This window comes from Salmo trutta, chromosome 9, assembly GCF_901001165.1.
Source record: "Salmo trutta chromosome 9, fSalTru1.1, whole genome shotgun sequence".
Lineage (NCBI taxonomy): Eukaryota > Metazoa > Chordata > Actinopteri > Salmoniformes > Salmonidae > Salmo > Salmo trutta.
In genome coordinates, this window is record NC_042965.1 from 31,934,255 (window position 1) to 31,958,970 (window position 24,716).

Below are 24,716 nucleotides of genomic sequence, written 5' to 3' on the forward strand. Positions count from 1 at the left end.
AGAGAGAGAGAAGGGTATATGCGGAGGAGAGAGAGAGATGAGAGATGACGCGAGAGTAGACGAGAGAGGAGTGAGAGGAGAGGGAGGAGAGGTGCCGAGGAGAGAGAGGAGAGGAGCGATGACGAGCTGAGAGAGACGTGAGAGAGAAGGGTATATGAGAGAGACAGAGAGAGAGAGAGAGAGACAGAGAGAGAAGGGGGAGAGAGAGATGTAAGCCCAGGTTGAGTTTCCTGCTTCTGCTCTCTATAGTTCACCTACTGTGAGTAGCGAGTAACGGCTGTGTTTCAAATGGCATCCTATTCCCTATACTACCTTAATAAGGGCCCTAGGTCAAAAGTAGTGCACTATATAGGAAATAGGGTGCTTTTTGGGATGCTACCCGTGTCCGAGTTTAACTGTTTTCCCCGAGCCAAAACCATGTCATAAAGGTGACGTGATTAAAGAACACACTCAAAAGAAGAACATTTCTGGGTAATTCTAGATGGCAAGGGAAAAGGAGTGGGAGGATTGTATCTGTACAGACATGGAAAAACATAAACTTTCTCCTTCTTTCCACTGTCATTATGATGGGACAAAATGTTTTACTTCATGTTGGCACCAAATGTTTAGTGACAATAACTCTAATTTGCATTGGATACAATGGGCTTGGGAGTTTTGGTTTCAACATGGTGCTTGTTACAATTTGAAATGTCAAGCTCAGTTTAGTCCATTTACCAAATTACTCTGTATACTGTAGAATATAGCTCTGGATGATACGAGAGAAGAACAGCGTTAGGTAATTATATAGGGCGAGGGGAAAAGAGTGGGCTGATTTTTACAGTGTGGACATAAGAACAATCCCCTTCATCCTTTTTGTCTTCTTTCCTACCAGGTGATGCCTTATCTACTCAGGTGATGCCTTATCTATTCAGGTGATCCCTTATCTATTCAGGTGATCCCTTATCTATTCAGGTGATGCCTTATCTACTCAGGTGATGCCTTATCTACTCAGGTGATGCCTTATCTATTCAGGTGATCCCTTATCTATTCAGGTGATCCCTTATCTATTCAGGTGATCCCTTATCTACTCAGGTGATGCCTTATCTACTCAGGTGATCCCTTATCTATTCAGGTGATCCCTTATCTATTCAGGTGATCCCTTATCTATTCAGGTGATGCCTTATCTATTCAGGTGATCCTTTATCTATTCAGGTGATCCCTTATCTATTCAGGTGATCCCTTATCTATTCAGGTGATCCCTTATCTATTCAGGTGATCCTTTATCTATTCAGGTGAACCCTTATCTATTCAGGTGATCCCTTATCTATTCAGGTGATCCCTTATCTATTCAGGTGATCCCTTATCTATTCAGGTGATCCCTTATCTATTCAGGTGATCCCTTATCTATTCAGGTGATCCCTTATCTATTCAGGTGATCCCTTATCTTTTCAGGTGATGCCTTCAACATTCAGGGGAACATTTTGTATCAGCAAATGGCGCTGAGCAGTGAGTAAAATAACCATCATATTTCAAATGACTGGGAAGGCACATTATCTTATGCCGATTCCAAATTCTTCAACTTGTGTTCGATCTTGTGCATCACCTGCACCATACAGATTACAAAACTCAGGTGAAATATGATTCCCCTTATAATGCATAGCTTTGAAGAAAAGTTAAAAATTAAATTGTGCTCCAGATTGAAATTAGTTTACGGAGCTGTGCTTTTTTGTGTGAAGAAAATGTCAATGTCATGCTCAAACTCTCAAAGCCTTGTCCCAAGACATCAGTAATCAAACACTGTCTGATGATGCTGTCTAGTAACCTGCTTTATTTCATCTCTCCTCTATCTGGTCTGTATAGTACAGTATACCTGCTGTGTTCTGGCCCAGATTAGTCCTCGAAGTATGTAGCGAATCCCTCACCAATCTGCAGGTTGCCATAGCAACAATCATAATAATAAGGTGGCGAAGCCCTCACTGATCCACTCCTCAGTCCAGGGCCCCGATGACCAGGCCAAACCACTCCTCAATCCAGGGCCCCGATGACCAGACCAAACCACTCCTCAGTCCAGTCAAGGGCCCCGATGACCAGACCAAACCTCTCCTCAGTCCAGGGCCCCGATGACCAGACCAAACCACTCCTCAGTCCAGTCCAGGGCCCCGATGACCAGACCAAACCACTCCTCAGTCCAGTCCAGGGCCCGGGTGACCAGACCAAACCACTCCTCAGTCCAGTCCAGGGCCCCGATGACCAGACCAAACCTCTCCTCAGTCCAGGGCCCCGATGACCAGACCAAACCCCTCCTCAGTCCAGTCCAGGGCCCCGATGACCAGACCAAACCACTCAGTCCAGTCCAGGGCCCCGATGACCAGGCCAAACCACTCAGTCCAGTCCAGGGCCCCGATGACCAGGCCAAACCACTCCTCAGTCCAGGGCCCCGATGACCAGACCAAACCACTCAGTCCAGTCCAGGGCCCCGATGACCAGACCAAACCCCTCCTCAGTCCAGTCCAGGGCCCCGATGACCAGACCAAACCACTCAGTCCAGTCCAGGGCCCCGATGACCAGACCAAACCACTCAGTCCAGTCCAGGGCCCCGATGACCAGGCCAAACCACTCCTCAGTCCAGGGCCCCGATGACCAGGCCAAACCACTCCTCAGTCCAGGGCCCCGATGACCAGACCAAACCACTCCTCAGTCCAGTCCAGGGCCCCGATGACCAGGCCAAACCACTTCTCAGTCCAGTCCAGGGCCCCGATGACCAGGCCAAACCTCTCCTCAGTCCAGGGCCCTGATGACCAGACCAAACCACTCCTCAGTCCAGGGCCCTGATGACCAGGCCAAACCACTCCTCAGTCCAGGGCCCCGATGACCAGGCCAAACCACTCCTCAGTCCAGTCCAGGGCCCCGATGACCAGGCCAAACCTCACCTCAGTCCAGGGCCCCGATGACCAGACCAAACCACTCCTCAGTCCAGGGCCCCGATGACCAGGCCAAACCACTCCTCAGTCCAGGGCCCCGATGACCAGACCAAACCACTCCTCAGTCCAGTCCCGGGCCCTGATAGCCAGACCAAACCACAAGTCGGACACCTCATGACATAGACTAGATGGACACAGAGACAGGTCCAGCTCTCCTCTTCCTTCTCCCTCTCTGGGACAGGATTATGATGTGGGGGCTTAGGGGATGAGGATAGGGGAAGACAGTCAGAATGAATATACATTAACATACATGGGCAAACAGGAAAACACACATTTAAATGTAGTCATAAGCAACAACATATACTATATATAAAAAGAATGCTTGAAAATTACTAACGCATGCATGCATAGACAGACAGATAAATGCTTTTTGGAAGCATGTGCACACACACACACACACACACACACACACAGCTCCACAATCCTAGAGAGAGAGGTCAAAGATTGGTAGGGACGAACCCAACCTATAATTACAGAGGAGGAGGACATAGCCCTAACAACGTGGCGCCATAACGACTATGTGTGTGTTTGTGTGTATGTGTGCGTGCATGTGTTTATGAATGTGTGTGAGTCAGTGGAGGCTGCTGAGGGGAATGGCTGGAATCAAGCTAATGGAATGGTATCAAACACATGGAATCCATGTATTTGATACCATTCCACTTATTCCACTCCAGCCATTACCACGAGCCTGTCCTCCCCAATTAAGGTGCCAGCAACATCCTGTGGTGTGTGTGTGTGTGTGGGGGGGGGGGTCAAACTATGCTTGGTCAAACCATGCTACGTGGATCACAACTCTACCACTCTGCATTGCCTAGGTTCAGGTTTCACATTCTCTACCTTTTATTGACTGCATAAACTAAAAATATCTCTAACCCAGGTTCATTTCTGTAATTGTGAATGTGTTCTCAGTCAACTGAACTAATAAAATAAAGCTTAGTAAATAAACAAAACTTTAGATCCAAATGTTTTTCATTTGGTTTTACAGTCATTTGGAAGCAGTTAGAGCCAGTTAGAGCCAGTTAGAGCCAGTTAGAGCCAGTTAGAGCCATTCTCAGGTCCCCAAGAGAATAATGTCTATTTTAGGCTCAGGGTTAGGTATAGGGTTAGGGATACAATTAGGGTTGGGGTTAGAATAAGGGTTAGGGTTAGGGGTTAAGTATAGGGTTAGGGTAAGGGGTTAGGGAAAATAGGATTATGATGGAAATACATTTGAGTTTCCAACAAGGATAGTAAAACATATGCTGTGTGTGTGTGTGTGTGTGTGTGTGTGTGTGTGTGTGTGTGTGTGTGTGTGTGTGTGTGTGTGTGTGTGTGTGTGTGTCTGTGTATTGAACACACTCTACTGTACACTCTTATCCGAACTTGACTATATTTATGCAGGTGATATGGGATGCAGAAATTCTTGTTCTACCAGATGAAAATACCTTAAACAACCCTTTAGGAATAGACAGCTCTGTGTACACACTGCTCAGCAAACTGGATTCGGCCTCATCAACACTCTCCACCAATTAGAACCTGCTATCTAAGCTCTGAGCCAATCAGAGTTGGGGAAAGGGGAGAAGAACTAACACTGGTTTCTATGAAGGCCACTCCCCTGCATTCCAGCGTAACGCTTAACAAATGTGAGACAAGGTTAGTAAATAGTCTAAGCTCTGATTTAGATGACGTCCTGCCCTTAAGTCTTGTGTGGTGTTCATGTTATTATTCACCCAATGTTAGCAGGTCTGGACCCACAACATTATTGAGTTTTTAAAACAAGTTAAAAAAATGTGTTCATTTAACTAGGCAAGCCAGTTAAGAACAAATTCATTTAACTAGGCAAGCCAGTTAAGAACAAATTCTTATTTACAATGACGGCCTGCCCAGGCCAAACCCGGACAATTAACACCATTATATTTGGCTGATAAAATAACCCACGTTAGGATAGTTGTCTTTTGAAAGTTTCTCTGGCCACAGGAGTTCACAGTGGCCGGCCGAAACAAACAGTAAATAACCTTGGTCATGAACTAGTGCTGCAGCACAGCTCACATTCACATATTGTTCTGTTATCTGACATATATACGTATTTACTGTTAGTCCTACCTTTCCCATATAAAAAACCACTGTACAAGGTTCCCCTTGTACGACATTTAGGTAGCAAGTAGTTTATAAGTTATTACTGTGTAAATTACCACATACATTGTAAATGTCCATCTGTATAAGCAAATGGAAAATAACAAGCATTACTTTGTGCATTTGGATAGAATTCATACAGGGTACACAAATGACATATTATGAACAATTCTGAAGTACAAAGCAGTGACGTGTCCAGGCCAAAATTATGCTTTTTCATTCAACTCCAAACAAAGTGAACCTATTCTTCAATTCACATCTCTCCACTTTTCTGGAATGAATCTATTCTTTATAAGTTACACAATCTGGAAGCTCTTCAGACTGAAATAGTAACAGACACACACACACAAGAGTTTTGACAGACATCATTTGACTCCTTTTGAAATGTGCGGTACAATTGGTCAAATATGCAGAATAGACTTTTCCTAACCCTTCCAGATCATTCTTCTTCTCTCCTTCTAGCCTACCCTGAGAGGCTGAGGCCGAGGCTGTGTGTCCACGAGAGGTAGCCTATTCTTCACACAGAGAAAAGCAGAAGAATGGGAGAGGGGTCAGAGGTGCAAATGAATGGGATTCTCTTTCCTTGCTCATATAACAGCAGCCGACAGTGTGCATTCCATTCAGACATTCTATGACTCTATAAACTTCCACTGTTCACCACTGTTCACTCCTGTTCACCACTATTCTCCACTATTCTCCACTGTTCACCACTGTTCCCCACTGTTCACTCCTGTTCACCACTATTCTCCACTGTTCTCCACTGTTCACTCCTGTTCACTCCTGTCCACCACTATTCTCCACTGTTCTCCACTGTTCTCCACTGTTCTCCACTGTTCACTCCTGTTCACTCCTGTTCACTCCTGTTCTCTACTGTTCTCCACTGTTCACTCCTGTTCACCACTGTTCTCCACTGTTCACCACTGTTCACTCCTGTTCACCACTATTCTCCACTGTTCACCACTGTTCACTCCTGTTCACCCCTGTTCTCCACTGTTCACTCCTGTTCATCACTGTTCTCCACTGTTCTACTCCTGTTCACCACTGTTCACCACTGTTCTCCACTGTTCACCACTGTTTACTCCTGTTCACCACTGTTCTCCACTGTTCTCCACTGTTCACTCCTGTTCACCACTATTCTCCACTGTTCACCACTGTTCACTCCTGTTCACCACTATTCTCCACTGTTCACTCCTGTTCTCCACTGTTCTCCACTGTTCACCACTGTTCACCACTGTTCACTCCTGTTCACCCCTGTTCTCCACTGTTCTCCACTGTTCATCACTGTTCAACCTTGTTCTCCACTGTTCACCACTGTTCACTCCTGTTCACCACTATTCTCCACTGTTCTCCACTGTTCACTCCTGTTCACCACTATTCTCCACTGTTCTCCACTGTTCAACTCTGTTCACCACTGTTCACCACTGTTCACTCCTGTTCATCACTGTTCTCCACTGTTCTCCACTGTTCACTCCTGTTCACCACTGTTCTCCACTGTTCACCACTGTTCTCCACTGTTCGACTCTGTTCACCGCTGATCTCCACTGTTCCCACTGTTCACTTCTGTTCATCACTGTTCACCACTGTTCTCCACTGTTCACTTCTGTTCAACCTTGTTCTCCACTGTTCTCCACTGTTCACTTCTGTTCATCACTGTTCACCACTGTTCTCCATTGTTCACTTCTGTTCATCACTGTTCAACCCTGTTCACCACTGTTCTCCACTGTATAGTCCTGTTCATCACTGTTCACCACCTGCCGTGTTGGGAACAAAAACACCAGTACAGATTACATCAGTAGTTCCTGGACCCACCTAAATGTTTCATGACCCAGTTATAAGCTGCGACCGACCATTTTGCAAAAAGATGGATGACATCAATCTAGCCCACCTAGAATCAGCATTCTATTTCTGTGCTATGGTTAGGACTATCAACAAAACACCAAATGATCGAATTCCTTGTGAAAGAATGATGTTGCATCCCTCCAATAGAGTTCCAGACACATTTAGAATCTATGCCAAGGCGCATTGAAGCTTTTCTGGTGGCTCGTGGTGGCCCATAGCCCTATTAAGACACTTTATGCTGGTGTTTCCTTTATTTTGGACGTACCTGTATATTTATTCAAAGCAGGTGCTTCCACACAGATAAAAGGTCTAAATTAATCTGTGCATTAGTAGTATTTCCTCCATTCCTTTACAGTAGGGAATTAGTAAAGGCGTTGTTGGTTTCCAGGTTACCACCTCATTGCTTTTACCAATCTAACCATGTCAAAATCAGATTGGTGGGTAAAAGAAGGAATGCACAGTAGCACTGTCATTCCATCTCATCATTGCTTTCAAAGGTTGACAATTATCAATTGCCAGTGATTAAGCACTGAATATGTACATTCTTAGAAATAAAGGTGCTATCTAGAACCTAAAAGGGTTCTTCGGTTGTCCCCATAAGAGAACCCTTTGAAAAAACATTTTTGCTTCCAGGTAGGACCCTTTTGAACCCAAAGGAGTTCTACCTGGAACCAAAAAGGGTTTTACCTGGAACCAAAAAGGGTCCTCCGTTAATTTTCAAATGGATTTATTTGAATAGATTAGGTACAGATACCAGTAAGCAGTTGAAACAGTTATTCAGTACAATGCATTGTAGTTTAAGACAAGTCTCAAAGTTATTTGTGATACAATTTTCTGATTTCTCATGGCCACCTATGACTGGTTCTTGGTCCCCTCTTGGCCACCCCATAAAAATTTTGAAAATAATAGAATTGGCCATGTGAATCTACACTCGGTTATGTTTTAGCGTTCTCAAAAATATTACTAATTCAACAACTGGCAGTGTTTTCCCCTTGGTGGCAGGCTAGTAGCTGCAGGTAGGTAGAAAGGGAAGCAGAACAGAAGCTGCTAAGATTAGCTTTATGAGTGTGTGTGTGCATGTGTGTATGCGGTGGCACGCAAAAACAGCAATTTTCACACTCCGTGACACACATACAGTGGTTCTTCCATTAAAGGTTTTGAACTTATGCCGCGACCGTTTGTGGTAGATGGTGGCAGATTGTGGTAAACTGCATCATTCTGGCAACAATGGCTGACACTTAAAAAACATGCCATAGAATTCTGCGGCACCCCGCACGCTGTGCTGCAGTACGCCACAACGTTTAAAGGAAGAACCACTGTACACATACACACACACACAAACACACTGGCTAATACACACACTGACTGTCTGTTATTGACTGCTAGGACATGTTACTTACTAACTCAAAGTGACCTGCATGGTATTTGAAATTCAATCTAATTTGATGCTCTAGTCTAGTTTGATGCTCTAATCTAGTTTAATGCTCTAGTCTAGTTTGATATTTTAAACTAGTTTAATGCTCTGGTCTAGTTTGATGCAATAGGCTAGTTTAATGCTCTAGTCCAGTTAAATGATCTAATCTAGTTTGATGCTCTAGTCTAGTTTGATGCTCCAGTCTAGTTTGACCCTCTAATCTAGTTTGATGCTCCAGTCTAGTTTGATGCTCTAACACTAGTTTGATGCTCCAGTCTAGTTTGATGCTCTAACTCTAGTGTGATGCTCCAGTCTAGTTTGATGCGCTAATCTAGTTTGATGCTTGAGTCTTGTTTGATGCTCTATCTCTAATTTAATGCTCTAACCTAGTTTGATGCTCCAGTCTAGTTTGATGCTCTAACTCTAGTTTGAAGTTCTAGTTTAGTTTGATACTCTAACTCTAGGTTGATGCTCCAGTCTAGTTTGATGCTCCAACTCTAGTTGGATGCTCTAATCTAGTTTTATGTTCTAGTCTAGTTTGATGCTCTAACTCTAGTTTGAAGTTCTAGTCTAGTTTGATGCTCTAACTCTAGGTTGATGCTCCAGTCTAGTTTGATGCTCTAACTTTAGTTGGATGCTCTAATCTAGTTTTATGTTCTAGTCTAGTTTGATGCTCTAACTCTAGTTTGATGCTCTAACTCTAGTTTGATACTCCAGTCTAGTTTGATGCTCTAGGCTAGTTGAATGCTCTAGTCTGGTTTGATGCTTTAATCTAGTTTGATGCTCTAGTCTGGTTTGATGATGCACTATATCTGTAGCATCGGGACATTTCTATAAACTGTAACTTTTTGCCACAGAGTGACATTTCCTTTATCCCTCTATCATCCATAATTCATTCCTCCATCCTGACCAGAGGCCATTTGTTCCTCAGCAGCAGGACGGCTGGATGCATTATGCAGCAGGTCCTATCATGGTCTTGTAATGACATCCCACCGCCACCCACTTAGAGAGAGAGAGAAAGAGAGAGAGAGAGAGAGAGAGAGGAGGGGGAGGATGAGAGTGTGTGTGTGTGTCTGACTGACACTCTGACTGTCCCAGGAGGCAGTTTGACTTCCTCTCTCTCCTCCCTGAGGAGCATGCACACGCACGTACACACCCGCCAGAGCAACCTCTTAGGTCCTACGTCTCAATAAGCCAGAACTCAGACAGCAGAGCAGCACTCACTAATGCCGGCTTGCGGGAAGCGTTGTCTGTTGTTTTTTCTCCCTGCACTGACCCTGTGGGCTTACTTTAGACACAGGGTCCTATTTCGTCAAACTTCTACCGTCTTACTTCAAATGTCTGGCATTCCAGCCTGACTGAGGATCAGTTGTGTGGTGCTGTGCTATGCTCTGTTCCCAGGCTGCCAATCCATGTTGGGCCACATCGCATGCACCAGGGCAGGGCCGGGCACCGGCACCCAGCACCCGCATCACACCCTGAAAATACAAAATACATATCACTGGAGATATCAGGGGCCATTACCAGTGAGGAAACAGTCATAGTCACACATGCACACAGACCCACGGTAGCACACACACACACAGCTGGTTCTAACTGAGTAGGTATGTATGCGTGCTGCTGATGTCCAGAGCAGAACAGAGCAGACCGATTGGATCCATATGGACTACAGTAGGAACACACACACACAGTAGAGAACAGTAGAGACACCACTCAGAATTTGTTTGTTATGCATACATTGTGCCCCCCTTTCTCTGCCTGTTAACTTGATAGCTCCACTTTAGCAGTTCAGAGGCTTTCTGCCTGTCAACAAACTGTACAGAGTAATCACACACACTCACGCTCACACACAGAGTCCAGGCTGGGCTAGGTTCTGAAGCGATAGCAGATGTTTCTTCTATCGGCTGTGCTGACGGTATGCAAGGGTTTGTAGAGTCCAGGCATGTCCTCAAAGGTTAGGCCTATGACCATGATGTCATGGCTGAGGAATGTCTATTTAGTAGCGTGTCAGAGATGTTGGAGTAATCAGACAGAGGAATCTCCTCTCCCACTTCCAGTTGATCAAAATACAGGAAACACCATCCTCAAAAGGGCCGTGATTTCCATAGGTGTTAGAGAGAACACACACCCGTTACCTGACCAGGAAAAACTCCAGGCCCTAATTGAGTTTTTCCTGGTAAGGTCATGTGGTCAGAAAAACCCAAGGATGTTTTTCAATGCTATTCAAAAATCCAACTCTGGTGCCTTGTTGTGAAGGGGCAATTAGTTCCACATTACAGAGAATGAAAGGAGTCATTTGGCTGTAGGGGACAGTGTTATTATGTAACACATAGAGAGGAGATGTTCAAGTAGAGGCTGTCTGTCAGGGCTGAATAAGATGTGTTGCAAGGAAATCCATGTGACAATGATCCTAGCAGTATATACAGGAGTCAGAAAGAAAGACAGAGACAAATAATTTGTTATGACTATAGGTTTCAATCAACCAGTCAGACTGTCAATAAAAGTCACCCTTAAAACTTGGGCGTTCTCAACCCTTTCACATTCTGAACAGGCAGCAGTAAATCACATACAGAAGTATAAAATCAAATTTTATTTGTCACATGTGCCGAATACAACCTTACTGTGAAATGCTTACTTATAAGCCCTTAATCAACAATGCAGCTCAAGAAAAAGAGTGAAGAAAATATTTACTAAATAAAATAAAAAGTAGCACAATAAAATAACAATAACGAGGCTATATTCAGGGGTGCCAGTACTGAGTCAATGTGCGAGGGTACAGGTTAGTCCAGGTAATTTGTACATGTACAGTACCGTTCAGCAGTTTGGGGTCACTTAGAAACATCCTTGTTTTCTATGAAAACATACATGAAATGAGTTGCAAAATGAATAGGAAATATAGTCAAGACGTTGACAAGCTTATAAATAATGATTTTTAATTTAAATAATAATTGTGTCCTTCAAACTTTGCTTTTGTCAAAGAATCCTCCATTTGCAGCAATTACAGCCTTGCAAACCTTTGGCATTCTAGTTATCAATTTGTTGAGGCAATTTAAGAGATTTCACCCCATGCTTCCAGAAGCACCTCCCACAAGTTGGATTGGCTTGATGGACACTTCTTACGTACCATACGGTCAAGCTGCTACCACAACAGCTCAATAGGGTTGAGATCCAGTGACAGTGCTGGCTACTCCATTATAGACAGAATACCAGCTGACTGCTCCTTCCCTAAATAGTTCTTGCATAGTTTGGAGCTGTGCTTTGGGTCATTGTCCTGTTGTAGGAGGAAATTGGCTTCAATTAAGCACCGTCCACACAGTATGGCATTGTGTTGCAAAATGAGGTGATAGCCTTCCTTCTTCAAGATCCCTTTTACCCTGTACAAATCTCCCACTTTACCACCACCAAAGCGCCACAGACCATCTCATTGCCTCCACCGTGCTTGACAAATGGCGTCAAGCACTCCTCCACCATCTTTTCATTTTTTCTGCGTCTCACGAATGTTCTTCTTTGTGATCCAAACACCTTAAACTTAGATTTGTCTGTCCATAACACTTTTTTCCAATCTTCCTCTGTCCAGTTTGTGTTATTTTGCTCATCTTAATCTTTTCTTTTTATTGGCCAGTCTGAGATATGGTTTTGTATTAGCAACTCTACATAGAGGGCCAGCATCCCGGAGTCGCCTCTTCACTGTTGAAGTTGAGACTGGTGTTTTGTGGGTACTATTTAATGAAGCTGCCAGTTGAGGACTTGTGAGGTGTCTGTTTCTCAAACTAGACACTCTAATGTACTTGTCCTCGTGCTCAGTTGTGCACCGGGGCCTCCCACTCCTCTTTCTATTCTGGTTCGAGACAGTTTGCGCTGTTCTGTGAAGGGAGTAGTACACAGCGTTGTACGAGATCTTCAGTTTCTTGGCAATTTCTCGCATGGAATAGCCTTCATTTCTCAGAACAACAATAGACTGATGAGTTTCAGAAGAAAGTTCTTTGTTTCTGGCCATTTTGAGCCTGTAATCGAACCCACAAATGCTAATACTCCAGATATTCAACTAGTCTTAAGAAGGCCAGTTTTATTGCTTTTTTGATCAGGACGACAGTTTTCAGCTGTGCTAACATAATTGCAAAAGGGTTTTCTAATGATCAATTAGCCTTTTAAAATGATAAACTTGGATTAGCTAACACAACGTGCCATTGAAACACAGGAGTGATGGTTGCTGATAATGGGCCTCTGTACGCCTATTTAGATATTCCATTAAAAATCTGCCTTTTCCAGCTACAATAGTCATTTACAACATTAACAATGTCTACACTGTATTTCAGATCAATTTTATGTTATTTTAATGGACAAAAAACAAGGACATTTCTAAGTGACCCCAAACTCTTGAACGGTAGTGTAGGTAGGGGTAAAGTGACTATGCATTTATAATAAACAGCGAGTAGCAGCAGTGTCAAAACAAAGGGAGTATCAAAGTTCCTCTAACTATGTGTAGATGTATTGTAATAATGCACGTATATACAGACAGAACAGCCTAAATCTGAGGTTTGACAACCTGTTCAGTATAAAACTGAAAACATTGTTTCCTCACTCAGGCTCACGCAAAGCCAGACCTGTCAAGACAATTTGTACAATTTGTGCTGGGTTTGAAATGTCTCATTTTGGTCAGATCAGCATCAGAGATCCCTCCGACGTTAAGACGTCTGGCTGTACCTAGACTAATGAAATGACCCACAATACTCAGCCTCAAAGAGCCTAACATAATAATGTCATAAAAAAGATACCACATAAACATCGTCCTGCCTCACCACACAATGGGCCCATCCATCACCTAATGAAATGGATGCAGTGGACTCATCCATTAGTCAGTGGAATGGGTGTGCAGCGACATGCCTGTCTTACCAAGGCTGTTAATCCAGAGTTATGGTACAGTGTGCCAGTGTTACTGTTAAACACAGGGCAGGATGGCAGCTGCTGCCAGCTACTTTATATTAGACAACAGGTTGAAAAGGCAACACAACATCACTCTGATCAGATACCACAGCATGACATAAATAGTGTAGATGATGTAAACCATGACAACAACAAATAACTCTACCCTGACCATCTCTCTGTTGCTGACCAGAGGGAACCTTAGTTAACTATTCATCAGAGAAAGAAGAAGCAGTTTTATTGATTTGGACTCTGTCACTATGTTACTGACCAAAAGCATACCGCCAACTAAACCTTGTTTCAGACCAAATAGCACATTTTCAGTGGACAGTAAAGCTTTATTAAGGAAATGCCCTGGTACTTTTGTATACTTTTAGCCAGTAGTTCCGAAAGTAGCACTTACGAGCCAAAAGTGGTCCCCGAAAATGTCATACTACGTCACATACACTAGCGTTCAAAAGTTTGGGGTTTGTAGCTGTATACAGCTGATTTTTAATGGAATATCTACATAGGTTTACAGAGGCCCATTATCAGCAACCATCACTCCTGTGTTCCAATGGCACATTGTGTTAGCTTATCCAAGTTTATAATTTTAAAAGGCTAATTGATCATTAGAAAACCCTTTTGCAATTATGTTAGCACAGCTGAAAACTGTTGTCCTGATTATAAAAGCAATAAAACTGTAAGGATCGATGCAGGAGATGAGAAGCAGGTACAGCGAGTGAAGGTTTAATAGCTGACGGACATGAAACGGAAAAGGAACAGCGTCTGGACCGGAACACATAACAACAATTAATGCGGACACAGGGAACACCACCGAGGAACAGACAGATATACAGAGGGTAATCAACAACGTGAAGGAGTCCAGATGAGTCCAATGAGCACTGCTGTGTGTAATGATGGTGACAGGTGCATGTAAAGAAGGGTAGCCTGACGCCCCTGAGTGCCAGGGAGGGGGAGGGGGAGCAGGCATGACAAAAACTGGCCTTCTTTAGACTAGTTGAGTGAAGATGCATCCCGGAGTCGCCTCTTCACTGTTGATGTTGAGACTGGTGTTTTGCAGGTACTATTTAATGAAGCTGCCAGTTAAGGACTTGTGAGATGTCTGTTTCTCAAACTAGACACTCTAATGTACTTGTCCTCATGTTCAGTTGTGCAGCTGGGCCTCCCACTCCTCTTTCTATTCTGGTTAGAGCCAGTTTGCGCTGTTCTGTGAAGGGAAGAGTACACAGCGTTGTACGAGATTTTCAGTTTCTTGGTAACTTCTCGCATGGAATAGCCTTCATTTCTCAGAACAACAATAGACTGACGAGTTTCAGAAGAAAGTTATTTGTTTCTAGCCTTTTTGAGCCTGTAATCGAACCCACAAAGGCTGATGCTCCAGATACTCAACTAGTCTAAAGAAGGCCAGTTTTATTGCTTCTTTAATCAGGACAACAGTTTTCAGCTGTGCTAACATAATTGCAAAAGGGTTTCCTAATGATCAATTAGCCTTTTAAAATTATAAACTTGGATTAGCTAACACAACGTGTCATTGAAACACAGGAGTGATGGTTGCTGATAATGGGTCTCTGTACGCCTATGTAGATATTCCATTAAAAATCAGCTGTTTCCAGTTACAATAGTCATTTACAACATTAACAATGTCTACACTGTATTTCTGATCAATTTGATGTTATTTTAATGGACAAAAAATTTGCTTTTCTTTCAAAAACAAAGATATTTCTAAGTGACCCCAAACTTTTGAACAGTAGTGTATGTGCAAATGTGTGCAGAACGTCATTGCTGTCTCTCTCACTCTGCTGTGTCCGCTGAGAAGTTTGGCCCGCCTTCTCTTCAGTAGGTCCTATGATTAAGTATAGTCTGGCCCAGGAGTGTGAAGGTGAACGGAAAGGCTGGAGCAACGAACCGCCCTTGCTGTCTCTGCCTTGCCGGTTCCCCTCTTTCCACTGGGATTCTCTGCCTCTAACCCTATTACAGGGGCTGAGTCACTGGCTTACTGGTGTTCTTCCATGCCGTCCATGGAAGGGGTGCGTCACTTGAGTGGGTTGAGTCACTGACGTGGTCTTCCTGTCTGGGTTGGCGCCCCCCCCTTGGGTTGTGCCATGGCGGAGATCTTTGTGGGCTATACTCGGCCTTGTCTTAGGACGGTAAGTTGGTGGTTGTAGACATCCCTCTAGTGGTGTGGGGGCTGTGCTTTGGCAAAGTGGGTGGGGTTATATCCTGCCTGTTTGGCCCTGTCCGGGGGTATCATCGGATGGGGCCACAGTGTCTTCTGATCCCTCCTGTCTCAGCCTCCAGTATTTATGCTGCAGTAGTTTATGTGTCGGGGGGCTAGGGTCAGTCTGTTACATCTGGAGTATTTCTCTTGTCTTATCGGGTGTCCTGTGTGAATTTAAATATGCTCTCTCTAATTCTCTCTTTCTCTCTTTCTTTCTTTCTCTCGGAGGACCTGAGCCCTAGGACCATGCCTCGGAACTACCTGGCATGATGACTCCTTGCTGTCCCCAGACCACCTGGCCATGCTGCTGCTCCAGTTTCAACTGTTCTGCCTGCGGCTACGGAACCCTGACCTGTTCACCGGACGTGCTTGTTGCACCCTCGAAAACTACTGTGATTATTATTATTTGACCATGCTGGTCATTTATGAACATTTTAACATCTTGACCATGTTCTGTTATAATATCCACCCGGCACAGCCAGAAGAGGACTGGCCACCCCTCATAGCCTGGTTCCTCTCTAGGTTTCTTCCTAGGTTTTTGGCCTTTCTAGGGAGTTTTTCCTAGGGAGTTTTTCCTAGCCACCGTGCTTCTTTCACATGCATTGCTTGCTGTTTGGGGTTTTAGGCTGGGTTTCTGTACAGCACTTTGAGATTTCAGCTGATGTACGAAGGGCTATATAAATAAATTTGATTTGATTTGATTGTAACCTCATTGGATAATGCTAGGCATCTTGCTAGATGTCACTCAAATGACGAGGGGCTGAAGCTCATTGGCTAGAACTCTAATTGCTAGGGGGCTGGCCCTTTCGCTTTTAAACTAGGGGTTTTGTGGCTAATTGAGGTAAGACAGTAGTTCTGTTCATAGATTATGCATGTATGAACTTCACATTGACACATCCGGCCCAAAGCGAGAGGTTAAAAAAGACTTAGTAGTCGCCAAAGTTCCAGAGCATGTCTTTAATGATCATGTGTAGTGGGAGCAGCATTACACTTTCTTTCTTCGACACCATTTTTTTGTTAAGTGTTTAAAACACTCCCCTTTCAATTGTTCAGTGTTTCCACATCTTTTTCACCTCTGCTATGACTTATTTTGCGTGTGGCTCTCTGTATGTTGTGGCAGTATAAGGGTTAAAAGCAGACCCATGCTGAGCACCTTATGGGGACAGACGGTAACCTGTACAACAGATAGAGAGCCCCAGATGACCAGGGGAGGAATGTTCTAGTAATAACAAGTCACTTTCTAAATTGGACCATGCTATCTTCATTAAACAACAAGGAATACCTTTGAAGTGGATAAAGGGTGGAATTTAACTGTATGAAGAGAGAGACGGAGGACAAAAAGTGTAATAAAGCCTCCGGAAAAATAAATCTAGTCTTTTAGCAATTACTAAAGTGTGTGTATAGACATTCCTGCCTTTCTCCCCAGGTGCAGGCATGCAGAGCCTTCCTCCAATGGGCCGGCTCTATTGTGTGCATGCAGGAGAGAGAGGTAACCTTAAGACGTGGAGAAAGAGCCAGCTCATCTTTGACTATTTGATTAACAGCTATCGTTGATGCCAAAGTCCCTGTGTCTGAAAGAGTCGATCTCTGTCACACACTTCTAGAGTTACCCGCCACATCACTCTGGAGAGGGGAGAAGAAAAGTGAGAGATCTCTCTTTCTTTCCGTTCTCTATCTTTAAATCTTCTACTTTTGGCATCTCAGGGTCAGGCCACATTCCAAACCCCTCACATCTGTGTCCCACACTGTGACCACATCACAGAGGATTCCCCTCTGTCTCCCCCTCCTCAGTCCTCTATCTCTCCCCTTTCATCCCTGTGACATCTCCTTGTGTTCCCCCTTTCTCTCCCCCATCCCTCTCCCTTCTCTCTTCCCCTATGCTATGCCTGCCTCTCAACCTCTCTCATGGTCAATCTGACATCTCACTGCACCAACCAGTCCTGTCAGCTCTGGTCACATGTCCTTGAATGTGGCCTTGAACATCATATCACTGATGCTATAGATGGGTGCTATGGGGAGTCCTAGGTCCCATCAACTGAAATGAGGACACCATGACATTGTTATATTGTCAGACTATTATTTTTCCGCCGAACTCTTTTGATATAGGAGAATGCAGGATGGGGAAGACTCATTTATTGGGATGGCTTGTGTACTGGAGGCAGCTCTCCAGGGTAGTCTAGCTGGCATAGCCACAATCTGATTTTAAAACTGAACCAAACCTTAACCACACTGCTAACCTTATACCTAACCCTATCCTTAAATCAAGACAAAAAAGCTCATTTTTATTTCCATACATTTTTATATATATGACTTCTGAGCCGGCCCATCTAGTGGAAATCGCTCAGCTCTGCCTCCAGGACAAGATTCATGACAATAAACGTCAACCTGCTGGGAGAACAGTGAAGGGGAAAGGGAGAGGGGGACACCTAGTCAGTTGTACAACTGAATGCATTCAACTGAAATGTGTCTTCCGCATTTAACCCAACCCCTCTGAATCAGAGAGGTGCAGGGGGCTGCCTTAATCGACATCCACATCTTTGGCGCCCGGGGAACAGTGGGTTAACTGCCTTGCTCAGGGGCAGAACGACAGTGGTATTCTTCTCTGTGTTTCCACCCAGGTGGTTGTATGTTTGGACAGAAAGAGAGTCTGTTATCAGCTGGGAAGACTTTAACTAACACCACTCCTCCAACAAACTCCCCATCTACATTTAACAACACAGAGTACACATTGTTTTATTAACCTAACAATTCCATGGATTCTGAAATTGCACTTTCGAGGGCTGTATTTTGAAACTCCTGGATACTGGTTTGCTTGAATAGAGGCCTGGGCCCGTATCTATAAAGCAGCGTTTCCCAAACTTGGTCCTTAGAACCCCAAGGGGAGCATGTTTTGGTTTTTGCCTTAACACTACACAGCTGATTCTAATTATCAAACGTTGATGATTAGTTGATTATTTCAATCAGCTGTGTAATCCTAGGGCAAAAAACAAAACATGCACCCCTTGGGGTCCCGAGGAACGAGTTTGGGAAACCCTGCCATAAAGGCTCTCAGAGAAAGTGTTGATCTAGGGTCAGGTCCCCCTTGTCCATATTATTACCTAAAAGGCAAAGCTGATTCTAGATGAGCACTTCTATTTTCAGGGGCTTTATTAATACAGGCCCTGTCCTCTGTACTCTCAGAGAGGGTTACGTGAGTTGAGCGGAGCCTAACCCCAGTCTGTGAGTGACAGATCAGTTAGTGAACTAAACTGCTTCAGGACAGAAGCTAAACCCTGCAGGGGCAGACACACATGCACGCACGCACGCACACAACCACACACTCTTCCTCCCTTCACTTCCTCCCTACGGGTACCTCAGCCACCCTTACTTCCTACAACCCATAAACTATGAAGTGGTCTGAAGTCAGGCTGAAAATCTTTCTCTACGACCACTCACAAAGGTCAGGAAGTTTGGTATCTGTACGTAACTCAGGCCTAGTACGAGTGACAGGTATATTACAACCTAGTTCAGCCATATGAGGAGTGGAACTGGCATTTTAACAACCTGGTAATTCTTTACATATTTATTCAGTCATTCCTGTTGCCCGGGTGTCGTCTCTACTGTAGTTCTCCCTATATCACTGTTTCCCTCCCAGCTAGGTTAACCTCCTCATTTCCCCACTACATTCACACTGAGGCTGAGGCGGCCCCAGCTAGGTTAACCTCCTCATTTCCCCACTACATTCACACTGAGGCTGAGGCGGCCCCAGCTAGGTTAACCTCCTCATTTCCCCACTGCTTAAGATACACTCACATTGAGGCTGGAGAGGCAATATCAGATAAAAATCTCTGAATCTAAAATAATACATCGGGATAAAAAAGTACCCAGCTAGCACATTTGGTTCTTTGGAAGTTGTGGGAATGTACGTTTTTGGTTTCCCATTGGTTTTGGAAATGAAGCCATAGGTTAAAAGTTCCTGGTAAAGTTTTTTTTTTTTTACATTTGAAAACAGAAGTGAAACTTTTGCCTGTTGTGGGAACTTACATTTTTAGGTTGCATGGAGGTTCTAAGAACATTTTACTATGGTTCCCTGAAAGTTTTCCAGGGAGGTTTTATTAACGTTGTGAGAAGAGAAATCATAGGTTATTTGAAGGTAATTAAATAATGTTCTGATAACATTTCCATAACACTTCTAGCTTAGGTAACTGTTCTGAACTCCAAGCACAGATAGGACACATATCAATTAATTTGCTTAGGCATTAATCATGTAAACACATTTATTTTTTTATTGTGGCACACCATCAGTGACACTTGAACCTATGCTCTTCTGTTCTCAGTACATTGAATTAGGCCACTGTGCCACCAGGACGGTGCTAGAACACCATGTTTTTTTTTTACTCATTCAAAGCTGTTCATTTTAGTCTATTCCAACAGAGCCCATTTTTAAGGAAACAGACGCTCATTAATTTCAGGTGTAGTCAATTAATGGGTGTGGCCAACACACCTGAACACAGTTAACAAGATAGAAAATAGAGAGTTCTGTTGATGCTCAGAATGGACTGCATATGTTTTTTAATAACGTTCTCTGAATGTTAGTAACGTTTTCTTGTGTTTTTTCTGAAAAGTTTTCTTAACGTTCTCAGAACAATTTGAGAACATGACTTTAAATAGAACCATGAGGAAAGCTGTAGGAAACGTGCTGGATTACTGAAATTCCCACAGAAGGACGTTGTTCCTTAACGTTCTTGGAACTATTTGAGAACATTCCCAATATCAAACCAGTTGGAGAATGTTCCTAGACCATTACCAAAATGTATATTAAATGTCACCATGTTTGAACTTTTAGGAAGCATTCTGTTAAAGTAATGAAATACCAAGAAAATGCATTTTTTTTGTCAAGTTCCTTAAATGTGCTAAGAATGTTCCAAAGCCAAGCAACTATCCTGTCCCATTCCCAGAAAGTTGTGGGAAGGTTGTATGCTATTTAACCTTAGGACAACCACACTCTTACCAAGTTCTAAGAAAAACACAGTATTGTTCTCAGAACACTATGTGCTAGCTGAACAGTGTCATATTATCAGACTATTTTTTTCTCTTTTACTATTTTTATATAGGAGAACAGTGGTATTTTCCCCTGTGTTTCTACCCAGAGAGTTGTGTGTTTGGACAGAAAGAGAGTCTGTTATCAGCTGGGAAGACTTAGCTAACACAACTCCTCCAACAAACTTTCCATCCACCTCTAGCAACACAGAGTGCACATTGTTTTATTGTCTGAACAATTCCAAACATGGATTCTAAAACTGAACTATTGAGGATTGTTTTTTGATTCGAACTCCAGAATCTTCTGGATACCAGTTTGCTTGAAGATAAGCCTGAGCCCGTATCCATAAAGGGTCTCAGAGTAGGAGTGCTGATCTAGGGTGCTGATCTAAGTCCCCCCTGTCCATATTATTATGATCTAAAAGGCTAAACTGATTCTAGATCAGCACTTCTATTTCAGATGCTTTATTAATACAGGCCTAATCCCAGTCTGTGAGTGACAGGTCAGTTAGTGAACTAAACTGCTTCAGGACAGAAGCTAAACGCTGCAGGGGCAGACACACATGCACGCACGCACGCACACAACCACACACTCTTCCTCCCTTCACTTCCTCCCTACGGGTACCAATGGCCACCCTTGCTTCCTGCAACGCATAAACAAACTATGAAGTGGCCTGAAGTCAGGCTGAAAATCTTTCTCTACGACCACTCACAAAGGTCAGGAAGTTTGGTATCTGTACGTAACTCAGGCCTAGTACGAGTGACAGGTATATTACAACCTAGTTCAGCCATATGAGGAGTGAAACTGGCATTTTAACAACCTGGTAATTCTTTACATATTTATTCAGTCATTCCTGTTGCCCGGGTGTCGTCTCTACTGTAGTTCTCCCTATATCACTGTTTCCCTCCTAGCTAGGTTAACCTCCTCATTTCCCCACTACATTCACACTGAGGCTGAGGCGGCAATATCAGGTCAAACTCTCTGAATAGAAAAGAATGCATCTAGAGAACAAAGTAATTGCTTGTGAAATAAGCCGTTTGTTGTGTGCTATTTCAATGCTATTCTGCTTGGAATAACAGTTGTAATTGAGGGAGTTGGCAGGGGCTCTGTGTGAGCTGACGTGCTGAGGGAGAGGGGGAGAGAGAGAGAAAGCGAGATGACGTGCTGTGAGCGAGTGTATCAGTACCAGCCATCTAGGATTGAAGGGAAGAGGGATTCTGACTCCATTGAAAGCAACCAGCAACAACAAACAAAAGATAAGCAATTTAATGAATCCTCCTCCATTCAATTGGATTCAAAAAGACAAATCATATTCAGACTGCTGAGCTTGATGGTCTGTTTAGGGCAGGAAGGTGGTCTGTTTCACAGTGAGATAGCATCTTGATATATCAGGTAAACCAGTAGCAAACAATGTGCTCATTCCAAAGTTCTTCTTCTTCTAAAGAATAGAATGCAATTTATGTTGTCCATCAAAAATGAATAGGACAGCACACACCAAATAATTGATTTCAAAGATGAATTATGCTATTCAATGGGATGCTAAATCTCTGAAATCTATTAGATCTGTTCAAATAAATCATACAATATCTGCGATATCATCCAACACTGAGCATGTAACCAGACTATTGTTTTAAAACTGTGCGTCATCCAGATGCACTATCAATACCCTCTCCACTACGTGGGGTACAACAAACCATCCAGATACACAGTCAATACCCTCTCCACTACGTGGGGTACAACAAACCATCCAGATGCACTATCAATACCCTCTCCACTATGTGGGGTACAACAAACCATCCAGATGCACAGTCAATACCCTCTCCACTACGTGGGGTACAACAAACCATCCAGATGCACTATCAATACCCTCTACACTATGTGGGGTATAACAAACCATGCAGATGCACAGTCAATACCCTCTCCACTACGTTGGGTACAACAAACCAGTCCACAATAATACCCTATAATACCCTAAAAACTGTGGAATCTACCAGTAGAAATGTCCTTATTTGCCCACGTGGTGAGTCGAGTATTCCTGCTATGTCCAGCTGGGTCTGAGAGGGCTGCTAAGGGACGCACAACCAGCCGATACAAAGGGCCATGCCCTTCCTGAAACTCCCCTTCGGAACAGGGTGACGTGGCCAAGACGTGATGGGGAGATAATGGGCGGACAAACACTCACAGAGACACTCACACAAGTGTATGCACGTACAGACACACAAACACACACACACCTTAATTAGGCCATTCCAAAGTCAAACAGGGACAGAGCTGAGCCTGCAGTTAACTTTTTCTCAAATGATTTGTGCTGAAGGAGTTCTATCCACAGCGGCCATTCACAGTCATTTCAGTGTTTTCAAGGTTTCAGTTTTACAACTTTCTCATGTCATTCCATCCACTCTAGACAACGAGTTGTTTTTAACCAGTGTGGGAGTGTTTCTAAGCTAAATAGCTCCCTGCTGTCCCCATTGATGTTTCCAATTTACTGTTCCTCCTCCCCCACTTTCTTCTCTCCCCTCCTCCTCTTTCTCCTTTCTTTCCCCTCCATTATCATTGCTCTCCCCTCCTTTTTTTCCTTTTCCTCCACATACCAGAGCCTTTAACAGCTTTACCATGGTGATTCTACAGACAGACAGACACCACAAAATATGAAATATATACCAAAACAAACTAAATAGGCTATTCAACTAATTTGCCACCCACTGTGACAGAGGCTGGTGTAAGTCTGGCAGCTCCCTGACTGTAAGTGTAAATGGTGTTCTCATTGCAAAGGTAAATTGTACTCTCAGTCTCCGTGCACATAGTCACACAGATTTGTGTGATCAGAACCTCCCTTACTTGGACCAGACCAGGCAAGACCTGTTCTTTCTTGACTTGTTAATCTTAGGTTTCCTGCCCTATTGTCATAATGGTGGGTGTAGCTGGTGTATGCAGTCAGGCGCAGGAGAGCAGAGAATTGGGAGCAACGTAACTTTACTGAGAATAATGAATGGCGCAAGGTAAAACACTACACTTGCCCAAACACAAACACACGAACATCAACCTTTACGCACGGGCAAAAAACAGCTCCGTCGAAATAACCAGTCACCAACATACCGAACATGACAATAAAAAATCCCGCACAACACCATGGGGGAAACAGAAGGGTAAATACCTGAACAATAATTAGGGGAATGAAAAACAGGTGTGTAGAAACAAAGACAAAACAAATGGAAAATGAAAAGTGGATCGGCGATGGCTAGTAGACCGGTGACGCCGACCGCTGAGCACCACCCGAACTAGGAGAGGAACTGACTTCGGCTGAAGTCGTGACACCTAAAGCCTCCCTGAGTCCCTGTATATGGATACAAAAACTCCACCCCAGCCCCCTTTCTCCCCCCTACCTCTTTTCCTGTATCCCAGTTGAAGAACATAAAGGGATAATCCACCCCAAGAAATAAAAATTATGAAACTCGTGTAAATTTGGTGAAAGTCGATGTTTTATCAATGGGTAAAATAAAAAAAATGCAACTTCTAAGTGGTCCTTTCAGGAAATGGTGTTGGAATTAATCATACCTATACTGTTCTCGTCACTGGAGATAGTGTGTTATATCCTATCACATTTCAAAACTTTTTTTTAACAATTACCTGCTCTCCAGATCACCAAATCAGCCAATAGATGGTATGAACATACTATCTAGAACACATCCATCTGTTTATATCCTCATGACAACGTAGATATTTCACTTAGATGTGCTCAATATAAACAGTGGACCAAATTATTCAACTGTTTCTCCTCCAAGTACCATCAGGCAATACACCCTGTGTGTCTGTGGGAAACAGGTGGGAAAGGGCGTGGTTGACATAACAACATCTGCAGTTTGTGCACAGACTCAGAAGAACTGCAAGTTCAACATGGTGAGATTGTAGAAAATATATTATTGTTCTCACATATTGGTGTTATTTAACAATGTAAATCATAGGACTTAGTGGTTTGGGGTGTATTACTCCTATAATGCCCCCCTGCCTCCCCCTACTCTCCTCAGCCACCTCTGTTGTTTTTATAGGGGGGAATGGTAGGAAAGCAGTGTTGGCCTGGCCCCAAGGACTCACATACTTACCAATCTTTAGATTAAATAGCTGCAGCCTCTGAAGTCCTTCCAGGGACTAATGGCTTTTGTTGCTGGGAATAATCCACACATCCTCTCCCACATGCTGGGGGTTCCATGGCTCAAACCCCTACTTAAA